This window comes from Gavia stellata, chromosome 1 (genome assembly GCF_030936135.1).
Source record: "Gavia stellata isolate bGavSte3 chromosome 1, bGavSte3.hap2, whole genome shotgun sequence".
NCBI lineage: Eukaryota > Metazoa > Chordata > Aves > Gaviiformes > Gaviidae > Gavia > Gavia stellata.
Genome location: NC_082594.1, coordinates 5,420,331 through 5,434,459, shown reverse-complemented (window position 1 = coordinate 5,434,459; position 14,129 = coordinate 5,420,331).

Genomic DNA, 14,129 nt, shown 5'->3' with positions numbered 1-14,129 from the left:
ATCTGCCTGAAGGCCTGAAGTCAACTTCTCAAGATGGAGTGTGACCTTCATTCTCAATAGACCTTCACCTTTACGTAGCATCTTTACACAGCAGTGGCAATTGTTTGCCATGATATCCACTGTGGAGCAAGCACGGAAGAGAATATGTAATGTACACTGAAAAGGACCTTTACGTGCATTGCCATCCTGCCCATTTTATGGAATAGAACACAAACACGGTGAATGACAGTGCTAAAATCAATAAGGACGTAACACCTACTGTTGTCACAATTAAAACAGCCACAGGACAATCTGTTTTAAATTAGCACATGACAGATCTTATAGTAAGTCTAAAATGCAGTGACTGACTCATGGAAACAGGCTCAGCTTTAAGCCAATCCAGGCTTCAGGGTAGCTGTATGGAGCCTACTGTGAGTAACTGTCAGAGTCCCTGGACCTTGGGCAGCTTTCCCAGTCTGTGCTGTCCTGGGGTCCCACTGCTATGGTCTGGAAGCTAAGTCTGCTAGTTAGTTGGGTGTATCTAGGCTTTCTGGGCTCCATTGCACTTTAAAAAACTGGGAATTCTCCCAGAAATCCTCACTTTAGTGAACTCAACCAAGAGAAAAGTGTAACTAAGAAACCTTCCCACCAGGTGGCAGGAAGTATCATGACTTCAGCGTCAGGCTTTGCTATTTTTAACTCACATTTTCAACTTGCGGAAGAGTTTTGTTGTGGTTTTAAGCTGCGGTATATATATTCGAACTGAAAATGTCTTTTAGAAGGAGATAGGGACCTAGACTGGTTAAGACTTGGTGATCTCCAAGACAATTGGCTTGTGGATAAGATAGAAACTTACAGCTATGAAGCAATCACTGGGCCTGAAGTCTGAAAGTCTGCTGGTTTAGTATTTGATCAAAACATTCCTTTCACTTCCTCTGTTTAACACTTATGTCTGGGTCCTGCATTCCAGTCAGTGGACAATCTGGTTATTATATGACAGCAAGAGGGTGGCTATAAGATCATGGAGATAGCACCGATGGCACTTATGGATTGGAAATGGATATTCTTTGACAGTAGCTTGGCATCACCCTGTAAAATGCATGTACAAGAAATTAAGAGAGATTATAAATGATTGAATTGCAATTGGCGTATGAGTAAGGGTTTTGTCAACAGCAGGAGGGTGATGGGATAAAGATAACTTCTGGCAGCACTCCAGAGAAAGCTCTATGCATGGAAACAGGCTGAAAAGCTGTGAGAGGAAAAAATAACCTCAGAGTCAAGGGCAAATCTTGGAATTTCCATCCCTGAAAGTAAACTGAAGAATGACAATCACAGAGCTAGAGAGAGACATGGGACGGCAATAACTCTTTATCCATATTACACCTTCAGGCTTTGAAGGATTCAGCAGAAAAAAGTTATGGTGTAGCCAAGAGATGACAGAGCCGAGAAAGGCAGATAAATGGGAAACTGAAGGACACAAGAGTAAGTCAAGGAAGATATAGAAATGTGAGTCATTTGAGGAAAAGTGATGACCTATATAAGCTGTCTGTGGCCAGAAGCTTATAAGATACTTCCATAAAATTTTCAGGATATATTATCTGGAGCCTTTTCAGTAGTTCAATTAAATACAAAACCTACATCTTAATATTTCACATTTTTATAAAGACTTAAATATGACAGAAGTCTCAAAATCATTACATATAATAGTCACCAGTATTCAGTTTGGCACATATTTTTGGCCTATTTTACAGTTAGACAAAAGGGTGACACAGGGCCAAGACAATCCTTGCTGTAACCAGGTTCACTTAGGAGAGTTATAGACAGGGTGTCATCGACTCTGCTTAAAATAAGAAATTGTACATAAACCTTACAAAGGATTGTTATCTTCAAAGAGCTTTGCTGTAATGAGTTAATCTTTAAAAACCTCCATAAAGAGAGAAACTGAGTCAGAGACTTGTCAGAGGTTAGAAGAGTACTGGTGTCACACACAGGATTGAAGTCTGTAATTCTCAGTGTCTTGGTCTGAGATCCAGAGATAATACCTTGCTCAGATATGACATAAAAAATCCAATAGGGCTATCAATATCCATGTAGATGGCTGGTTTGGAACTAATACAGCACATGCTTTCAAAAGTCATCTGATGCTCAAGAGTTGCCTTGCACTAGGGCTGATCAAGATAGCCACATGTATACCAATAAACTGTAAAGGAGAAACATTCCCGGGCACTGGACTTCAGCTGTCCCCCTATACAACAGTTTTATTGGGATCTAAGCACACTGTTGTACCCTCAAACTGTTTCTGGCCATGGTTCAGGATTTATTATACATCTGGGACCACGGGCAGTTTGCATATGGCTATTCTCTTCTGGACTCTTGATGTCCAACTGTGGCAATGCATATATCTCCACTGGGTTTTTTTTGGCAATCACCATCAGGTTTGAGTCAGCACAAGGAGGATAATCACAGAACAGCTTTTATCTCCTCTTCAAAGTCCATAGTTTCCTCAGGAGTTACTGTTGTATATTTACGCACACCTAGACTTGCCCTAAACAAGTCTTTGTGCTTCCCCTAGGTGTAACCCTAGAACAGCCACCCATTTTCTCCATCTTGTTCTACAGAGATTCTTCACCCATCTCCATCACTAGAACCACATTAAGAGGCAACTCCCTGGATACCACCATGCAGGATCCTCCAACTATAACAAAGTCACGAACATACCCATTTGTCCCTATTTCTCCAGCTGTGGTTTGCTTATCCTTGTTTTCTTTCTGTATAACAAGAAGCATGTTCATGGCACTAGAGTGTACTCAAAATAATTATTTTTGTTTCTATGAAATGACCCAGCTTCCCTTCACCATGCAATCAACAACAAAAAAAGGCATTGCTGTCTTGCATATTCCTTTAAAACATTGCTGAAAAGTAGGATACAACCTGCAAAATTTCCTCCACCACCACAAAGAAACACCCAAAATAATTCAAAATAAAACAAAACAAACAGGTGCCAGAGGCTCCTGCACAGGCGTTGTCTCACACTTCCAGGTTCTCCACTCCCTTTTTCACTCAGCCTTGTCATCCCTGGTAGACCTGGTTTCTCCTCTGTCACCTGGAGCAGCCGCTCTGCGTTCTGCTGTCTCATAGATTCAGCAGCAGGCTTCAAATCTCTGCTTATGCCTCAGTTCTCTCTCTCCTGCTCCTCCTCGCTTATTTATGATTGAAGCGTGTGATTGTATTATTTACAGTAAGTCTGTAAAACGCTTGTGGAAACATTTTCCTGGACAGAATATCTGAACCAAATAATTGCATTTTAAGTACCTCTCAGATTCCTTGTGGGAGATGGAAATGAGCATAAATATGCAATTTACCTCATCTTCTTATCTCCTTACCTTTGTAAACCTAGCCAGAAAAAAAAGAAGTCAAGCTTTTTCTGACTGCAAAACCAGAGGTCACACACCTCTGAATATTAACCATGTTCTTGCAGGGATCATTTCTGTGGCATTCAACAAGACACTCAAACCCGGTGCCCAAAGTTCAGCATTCAAAGGCGCTGTGATGCTTTTCTGCCTCAGAGGACTGAGCCCAAAGCACTGAGTTGAAGGGCAATATCTCTAAGTTAAGCCTTCTTAGTAATCGAAACTGAGTACCTAATAAGGATGAGCATCCTGGAAAATACAGCCAAATGGTGAGAACAATAGGAAGGGGAGAAAAAATGTATTGTGGCTGTCAACAATAAGGCAGTCTATGAATGCACACTTGAAGATAGCAGTGAACCCACTCAAACACACCATTTTAGACTCAACATATAAAGACAGTAATATTTTCAAAGGGACACTAGCTCCAGAGGAAAGTACCTACAAGGAAACAAAAGGGAATAGAAAATATCAGAAGGAAAATGACAAGGAAATTATGAGTATGGGTCAGTCAAATGAGGAGGAAGGACAGAAATGTTGCTCCAAGACATGGGTACCATAGTCTGTGAAAGCATCTCTGTGGATATAACAATACCTTGTGAGATGCAGAGCAACAAATTGTAACACTCTGAATCTCTCCTGCTGCTGCAATACCCTGCTAGGGAGAGAATCCAGCATAAATTGTCCATCAAATTTACTATAGGTGTGTGAGATTAAATTCTACAGGTAAGTGAAGGGGAATGCCAGGAGTGGGTAGTTGAAAATGTATTGCTGAGCATGAAAAAGGCAGGTTCAATATCTGTGGACAGTATTTTGTTAATCTGTTAAAGTGACTCTGGCATGTCAGCACATTAAAGCAGGGGCAAAGAAAGCACGCTTTTTTCCTTCTTCTTCCTCTTATTAAAAATTCAGCGGTCCTGGCACTGTCATTGCTTCTTGCAAATAAAAGCCCTCCCCAGCTCGTTTACTGTTACTTGAGCAGTGCATGTGGCAGAGGGAGTAGCTGGCCCTGGCAAACTATAAAACCAGGCTTGGCAAAAAATCCCTGTTGAGTTGGTGGACAAGGTCTGATTCTGTTGTTTTCAAAAAACTGTCAAGTGCATCTGAGCCATTTCCTCTATAAAAATGAGTTATCTTGCAAAAGACCTCCCTTTTGTCATAATTCCCATCTATAAAGTTAGATCTGTTTATAAATGAGTTTGTATGATGTATATTCTACCACAACTGTCTGTATTATTTCTAGGTGCAGTTATTAATGCAGAGCATAAAAAAGCAAGGGTTTATTTTTAAATCACAAAGAGTTTCTTCAGGAAAAACATATAATCCTGTTCTTTCAAATTTAGCCATTTCTTATAAAGAAGACACATTTCTAATATATTTGTTATCATTACTGAAATAAAAAAGGTTTAAGCTTTATTTATAATTTCCTGAGGTTGGTTTGACATTTGAAATGTGAATATTCAGTGTCTTCTATTTGGTTAATAATGAAAATGCCATAATTATAACTAAATTCACTCTTCATAGTGGCCAGGAAACACAATAAAAGACAAAAAATAATAAAAGACTAATATTCCTAAAAGCGATTGCTGATTTGAACTGCTGATTTGAATGTAACTTGTTATTGATGCACAAGAAATATCTTTAAAAATCCTGAAAGACATTTTTATATCTAAAAATAATCAGATAATGCCAGTCTTTGTAAAGCAAGTGTCCTCACTGGGGTAACCAATCTGAATTGATATTTAAAAAAAAAAAAATCCCATCAAATTTCCAACTATATCTGTGTGTAAAACCGGTAGCTTTGTAGCTAGCCATCACACCTGGAAAAATAAGTACAACCCTCTCCCAGCCTCAAAAACTAGTGAAAAAGTAAAAAAATAACGGTAACATGTATCATTAGCTACTGCATACAGTAGCACAATCCATGTATAATTAATTACTGTGATCCCACCTATGCACCAATCACATAGTAGAGTTTGAGATGGCTGAAGGTGACTTCAATCTCATTCCTTCTTGAAGTCACAGCCCTGTTGCTATCCAAACACGCTTCCAGGACTGAGGAAAACTACAAAATATAGTGCTGAGGATTGATAACTCATATTTTTTTCCCATGTTATTAGTCAAAAGGGTAGAAAAAAAGGAATTTGAGTGCTTTCATGACTCCTCTAAACTGAAGATTATGCTAGCAACATTTTTTATTAACATGATATAAGCTGGGCAGGCAAATTTTTGAGCACACTTTTCTTAATCTTTTTTTCAATCATAGTGTAGCATTTCTTTAATACAGATTCTTTTATACTACATCAATGCCCACTTACCATGAGTCTGTACCAAGTTCTCCTGTCCCAAAAGAAGATCTAAATAGATCATTCTGTATGATTTTTCTCTGAGCGATTTGCCTATCTATTTGTCATTGCAGAACTGAGCCCTAAAATAACAAATAGACATGAGTGAATGGAATACAAGCTGAAAGGACTCTTAAAAAATAGTATGTGATGCTTGCTGTACTTACAGTTATGTGAAAATACTCTTACACACCTGCTAGTCATTTTCTACAAGTATCATCATGGAAAGATCCTAGATTTCTACAAACACCTGAATTAATAAAGCTTCATACGTCAAATGGTTGGATATTTTGATCTTATCGTCAGGGTTGGTGAAGCAACCCAGGTTCCAGAAAATGAAGAAACCTGTCGAATAATGAGTTAGAGTAATAGTCCTAAGTCATCAGCCCAAAATCTTACCTCGCAGCACGAGATCAAACAACCCAATAGCTCGTGGTACCCTATGATACCTTTCCACAGCTGTCAACACTTCCCAACTTTGCAGTGGGCTGTTAGCTCCAGTCAGTCTTGAGTGTGTTTGCCATGAGGACATCTGTCATATTCAGGTCCCACTGATGCCTCAGTGGTGACAAGATACTAGATTGGTGTTAATCATGAAGCAAAGGCAGCAACCTAGGGAGAAGGGGAGACAACATTAATCATATGCGTAGATAGCCTGCTGAATACAAATGGATGCAAAACCACTCTTAAATTCTCTCCCATACACTGTCTGCAGTAAAAAATTTCCCCACCCATCTACCTGTAACCATCAGACCAAAACCCCTCTCTTGTATAGTGCGTTCAATGCCTTCTGTAACCCTTTCCCTGTAGTAGGATTAAGATGGATTCATATCATGCTTCAGTGTTGTATTATTCTGCACAAATATTTCAATAAAATAAAAGCTGACTGTAATAGAAAGTCTGGTAGTCACTGGCAAGCACCTGCAACACATCAAAATGAGATAAAACATGAAATCAGCGTGCACCTCAAATGCTTAGGAAGATATGCAAATGGCAGAGAAGCCACAATCAGAGCCATTGCAAAATCACAACAGCAGGATGAAAGGACTGGGTTTGTAATCTAGTCATCATGCAACGATTTTCTTCCTGCTGCATAGCTTGTTAATTACAAATCTATCAATTATGATGCTTGAAAAGCCCTACCTCCCTAGTACTCAATGAACATTTTCAGAGGCCAAATGCCATTCTTATCTCCTAGCAGAATAAAGAAAATCGTTGTTGCAGGTTGGAAGTTTAATACCACGCACCAGCACTATTTTTGGTGTCCTGATAGGGAAGGGGAGTCTTCTCAACACAGGACTTCGACCTGTGCTTACTATTTGCACTGCCATGAAATCTCTATATAGATTTAATCTAGTTTCATAATCTCTCTGGGAGAAATCCTGAGCCTGTGGAGATTAATGGCAACTTCACTGCCTTAGTTCCCAGCCTGAGATATGGAGATGGCACACAAGGGTATTGTAAAAAGAAATTTGGGCTACACATGTACCTTAATTAACAGATGCAGAGCTCCACTGCAGAGATTGCTGCATTTAGTCATAAGTGAAACTGCTCCTGTCTATGTTGCACAGCTCATAAAGTGCTTTGGGGTTTGGAAAGTAAAAGTTTGCATAAATCAGTGTATTTTTATTGTGTGATACAGCCAAAATTACATACTTGCACTCAAAGTAGGGAATCAGGGAAAATTTGTGGAGGGTCATTTCTTAATTCTCTTTTTAAGGCAGTGCTCACTTGCTTGTAGCATGATATTTATGGGATGCTTTGACAAAGCAGATCACTATTTTATTTCCCTATGTCAAGAACCCCATCATCGCTTGAGCATCCTCATATTCAGCAAGCAGATGTGTGCACTTCCCATGAGCTGAGCGCTGAGGTTTGACAGACTGTAGTAAACATCCACTCAGTATGTGCATGGGAATCTTTTTGATAGATGGATGAAGAAAATGGGTAATGCGTATTCAAAAGGGACAGGAAATCGCAATTCCGCAAAGCACTGTAGAGACTGTTCCTCTAGCAAGCATACAGTTCATAGCAGGATTTTACTAATGATTCTCTGTCTAATTACTGTCTGCAGTAAAATAATTTGTTTTATTTGTAACACTGAGGTCAGGAAGAATTCTCTATATATACAGTGCTTTTGAGTGATATTTGTGTTAAAGAGCAAAAGGAAATACTTTAAAAGCTCTATTTAAGTAGCTCAGTACCAGCCAATTTGCATTCAGGGGTTTACTGCCTAACAATTTTTCCCTTGACTTGATTTTACCTATGCTCTAGAATGGACCTACCAAAGGGATTATTGGCTATGTTGTGGATTTTTTTTTTTCCCCCTTTAAAATCACTTTGAATTGGCCAATCAGTGTTAGTCAGATTTTGCTCATACCAAATGTAAGTTCTCCCACTTCCTCTGTGATGCCCCTCCAAGTCTGTGCTTGTGTACGTGTGTTTTTGTGTGCGTAAGTAATAGAGAGGAAAAAAGCCAAAACTGTAGTTTTTCCTTCACATACACAACACCCTTCTCCTCAGCTGTCCTCTGCTTTTGACATATTGCTGGGACAATTCCAAGGAGGCTTGTTTTCTTGTTTTACATTTAAGTAGGATTTTCAGTGAAAGATTTCATGACACTTACACATAAGGTGTGTAGAGTATGGTGCCTCATTTCTTAAATAACAAATAAACCAAGGTGAAACACACCAAAGTACTTTCGTGAGAAAATGTAGTATATCAGAGACAGAAGCTGAGAATAGGAGAGCATGTTTCCACTCCTAACTGTAATTAGGAATAGAAGAAATGTCATTTCTAACATGGGAAGATTGATTCAAATCCTTTGGTTTTTGTCATTGCAGGCGTGGGAGAGAGGAGGCCAATTATCTTCCCAAGGTTAATAAAAACCTGGTATCTGAAGTGTACTCTTTCCTTGCCATGTGCTGCAACTATATATTGGTTTAATAACTCCTGAAGTCAATGGCAGCTCTTTCACAGACTTCAGTCAATGCTAGATCAGACACTTGCTATCAAAGAGAGGATTTACAGTTAATGTATAATGTGGATAACATGGAACATCCACATCCATAATTAGTCCTTCTCATTGCAAGTCATTTGTTATTTTCATCTTTTGATTCAAGGGTGCTGAAGAAAGCAGGCTGGTCCTTAAAAATCACTGCTAACTTAGAATGTCACGATCCATTTCTACAGTGAGAAGGAATTGCCTGAAACCACATGAAACCATTTCAAAGAAAAATTAATATGACCCTTTCTCTCACTCTTTATTTTTTCTTTTATCTAAGCCAGGGGAAGTAATTTTGGGGTTTGTTTGGGTTTCTTTTCTGTAACCTGTTTTTCACAAAAAGAAAAAAAAGGCTGAACACTGAAAACACTATACCTTGTTATATACCTGACCAAAGCATGCAACAGTCACGGTTGTATCACACATCCATTGACAAAGAAAGGTTTCTTTAGTGGCAATACAGAACTGTGCAATAGGATGTCAAACAGAACTCTCTATCACACTCACTAGCCAGCATAAACTTAATGGCTAAAACAGAATTTAAATCAACCCCAAACAAGTTTCCTGATAAGAAACAGCATTGCTTTGTCACTTTAAATCTTGTTAATGGATCCTTACTATTTTAAATTGACTGCATCCAGAATTTGCAACCTACTCATCAGGTAAAAGCCAAAAAGAAAAATAGCTCTTTTTGCATGACCAAAGTGAAATCTCATTTAGTTTCTCCTAATCATAATAATTTGGACAACAGCCATACTCAAGAATTTCTCTTCCCTCTGGGGTAAATTGGTCTCCAGTCAGCAAATGTAGAATTGAACTGCTTTGTTCTTTTTATATGTAAATTTGTACTTGGAAAATCATCAACTAATTTTAGTCTGTTTGGGTTGACATGGTCTCTGTGCCAAAAGTTACATTTGCATTCTAGTTTGGCTTCCTTTTGTCTATCAGAAAAACGATACATACATGTATACATATGTGTGTGCTTGTATTATAAATATATATGTGTGTATTTAACTCTATGCTAACTAATTTTCTCTGGGGTATAGAGATTCCCACCACACAAAATTCAAGCACAAAGTACTCTAAAATGGGGATTTCACTAACAGCTCTCTAATCTCACCACATCAGCATTAAAACACTTCATTGTTTATAGCTGTGCTCTGTTTCGGGAAAAATCCTTAGTGTCCGTGTAATCAACAATCCCATTAAGCCTCGCTTCCTGTTAAATATAACTAATGAACTTCTCCAAATGTGGAAATTCTGGGTTATATCAATTGTAGGTGGACCTGGATTTGACACAAAGACATTTATATAAACCCTGGAAAAACCGTTACAGCCAAGCCAACAGCCCTTTGCTCTTTGGTAGCATACAATAAACACAAGCTTTCTCGTTACTGCTTCAAAAATTTGTGGTCTTACTTCAGAACTGCAGAAATATTTGAGCCACCATCCACTCTCTGTATCTCGTTACTATCTTAAGTATTTCTATGAAATTGTGCTTTTATCATTTAATGATTTATTTATACCAAAATCATCAGAGAAGGTTTCTCTCTCTAGCTTCCCTGAAGAGCTTAAAAAAACCCAAACAAAAATAGAAGAAAAAAACAAACCAAAACACCTAAAGGATTTTGGAACTGAACTTGATTCATTATCAGTAAGATTGATGTCCTTCTGAAAAAAGAAATCTCCTCTCTGAGAGTTCAGAGCACGTGAACACAGTGTTTCCTGGTTGTCTACACAATCTTTATGCCAATACCCAACAACAAGCACCAGAAAGGCTGGTTTGGGGTTTTTTTAACTACTATTCTCAATTGCATTTTTCCTCCCAATAGTTAGCCTTTTCCAGTGATTTGAAAGACAATGGTGAAGAACTGACCACTAAAGAGGTGACTGGTGTCATTGCAGAAGGCTGTTGAATATTTTGATAGTCATGGCAAAAACAGGACTGAGAAGAGCTTGATTCAGCTGGGTAGTTGTGTTGGATTTTTCTTTTAATTTGTGTTGGTTTGCTTTTTAATCTCAAACAGACCATTTGCAGAATTCTTTGGCAAAACATGCTGGTTTAAAGGCACAGTGCTGAGAATAATGTTTTCAATGAAACGTGAGCTCCACTGACTACCACGTTTCAGATATAATTACAAACTGATATCTCAGCTGCACATCTTCTGAAAGCTGACAAATCTTTTTAATTTCATGAAAGCCAGGTCATCTTATGAAAATATATGCTGAATGCAGAATTCTACATGGGTTTGACATGAAGCCAGGCAAAACAAAGGCTTTGACAAGCTTTCTTATTTTCAGTTCCAAAACTCAAACAAAACAGAGGGAAAGGATCACGGACCCATGCAGATTAAAACACTGCAAAATATTCACATGTACTCCTGAAACCAGAAATTTCTGACCTGTCTCAAACCAACACCCTGGAGATGATTGATTCAATGTAATGAAACCAAATAGTCAGATAAAACTATCAACCCTAAAAACATCTCTACTATGCACTTAAGGCAGCATGTTCTAACTTTAATGTGTTTTATCAGGTACTGTACAGCATCTTCTTTACCACAAGCAGAGAACAGCACAATTCCTACTGAAGAAACTCATTGGTAGGGGTAGTCAGCTCCTGCAGGATTTAGATTTCTTGATTTAGATATCCCAATTATATAAGAATTTACTGTAGACTCACAGAGCCTCAGCCTATCATTGGAAACTCAAGGAAGATGCTACCACACAGAGCACAGAATGGTTGAGGTTGAAAGGGACCACTAGAGGTTGTTTTGTCCAGTCCCCAAAATGAAACATATTTTGGGTTTTCTAATACTCTTTCAGCAATATAGAAGAATATTTCTGTTGAATTCCATACACAGACTGGATAATCTTTAAACATCCCCATTTGAGATTATCAGCTTTTGTAGCTTCCCACTTTTACCCTGTAACCCACAATGTCTGTTACAGAGAATTACAATATTTATACATGCTGCACAGCACTCTGTCCTGCCAATCTGAATTAACGTTACCTGATCCTATTGTAATACGAGAAAGGATCACACCCTGAGATCTGGTTTAGATCCAGGGTTTTACTGCAGACAACTGACTCCCTTTTTTACATTTTGGGTGGCAGTTATAGGACGACATCACAGGAGAGGAGGCAGGAAGAGGAAGGCTAATAATATGTTTAAATGGCTGTTTGCTTCAGCATTTTAGTGCTCTTTGTACATTGTTTTAACTGATGGTTCATGTATATATAGTGTAATCAGAGGTGGCTGGCCCATGGATAACAGCAGTATATTGCATTTTGTGTATTCCAGATATGTGAGACAGGGGGAGAGATTCATTGATTGAGTCTCTGTATTTTAAGTGTTACTATATTTACTAGATAACAAATTAGAGATTTGTTAGACAGCAGGCTAAGTAGCTGTCTGTGAATCATGTATTTATTATGCATGACTCTTTCAGAGTCATTAGAAGTTGAAAAGAAAGATTCACTAGGATGTGAAGGGGAATTCAGCCTGGAACTGCTTGGGGACCACAGTGATGTGTCTAAGCAACAGTCACTGTTAATAATAGTCCCCAGGTTACAATCCTGGGGCTTGCATATGAAGTTTTCAGAGATATTTGCAAACACTAGTATTATTATACAAATGGATAGAGCAGGGCACAAAGAGTCTTAGCAAAGTTCCCATCAATATCTTCAACATCAGTGCTATTGGAAACAGCAGAGAACACAGTAAATCTGATTTCCATTCCTTTTACTCACCGGCTAGATAGTACATTATATTCACTGTGTGAAACTTCTTGAATGTAATGTAACAGTGTCTAGACACAGAACTGTAGACCATTTCATTTCCTTCCCTTTCCATTTTGATATAACAGGGAGTCTCATTTCCTGTCTTGAATAATTTTGGGGTCCTGCTCACATTGGTTGTGCTCGGCTCCAAAGGTGGCAACTAGGTACAGGCATGCGATGATGCTGACATAAAAGTTAGGGAGAAGTAGGAAAGGCTATTGTGAGTCCAAAAGAATATCGTTTTAGCTAAAAGGTAATTACTGCCACTGGAACAATGCCAGAATACTGAAGAAAAATCCAAAAAAGAGCACAGGTTAATCTCCTTTCTTGCAGCAGAAACAATTCAAGGAAAACAGTAGCTCATGGTGAATAGGAGAATACTGTAGTCATGCTTCACATCTAGCTTATCTTTCCTAACCAGAAGCCATCAGGTATCGGATTAGTGGATCACTTGAAGGCCAAATCATCCGGTATGATCATTGACTGAAAGTTTTATATGAACAGATCTTAACACTGGCCTTGTCCTTCTCATCACTGAAGTTATTGTATTTAGGAGGAGCCAGATCTAATACTAGGACTTCACAGTGTCAGTATCTTATGAGGAGTAACAAATATAAGCAAAATGAGAAAACTCGGATGGTTCCCTTCATTGTCCTCTGACCCACACTGATCCTGAAGCTAAGATCAATTATAGTGAATCTCAGTAATTCACTCTGACCATGGATATATTTCACGCTAGACCTTTTTCTGTTCAAATTCCATCAAAGTAGCCCATGAGAGCCAAGATACAGCAGTTGACTGTAACAAGACATTTGACTTTTGGCAACAAAGTTCCAGCATGTCTGATGATGCTGTTGTGGAAGTCAAGTAAGTAGAATACTCCATGTACAAACTGACTGACAGATTTCATCCACCATCATTACCAGAAGGGAGTCTACAAAGCATGGTAGAGCTTAACATGTAACCTAGTTTGAATGTCAACCAATAATTGCTTAAAGTTAAGAAGGTGAACGGATAGAATCATAGAGCCATTTAGGTTGGAAAAGACCTTTAGGATCATCGAGTCCAACCATAGAGTGAGATGAGACATGGCTCTCCAGTGTCTAATAGAAAAAATGGTCTTGTAAGGACAGTTTTTGGAGCAAAACATCTAGATGCACACAATAAAGAGGTGATTATAGTCTTTAAACAGTCTGTTATCTAAGATGATACTTCGGTAGGTGAAAGGTCAGTGACCACTACAAAAAATACACAAATTGATGAATTTGAATTGGTGAACTTACTCAGATTTCTGTAAAGGCCTAAGTAACTCCACAATGAACAATCAACACATAAAACTGAATTTAAATCTAGTTAATTAATGGATTTGAAATATTTTCTTTTAATATGGTGGTAGCCTTCAGTGGGATATCTCAGACAGATAAGGATTCTCCGGGTGTCAGTTCTTGGCTGTGATGGATTGGTCACTGATAAAAATTAAAATGGTAAAAATCATGTTAGTTGCACTATCAAGAGGCGTAAAGTGGGGGGGCAAGAAGCATTCTCAAAGTATTCCCAATTGTTTAATATGTAGAACTCATAGAAACAAAGTGTTATTGTAGTCTTCATCT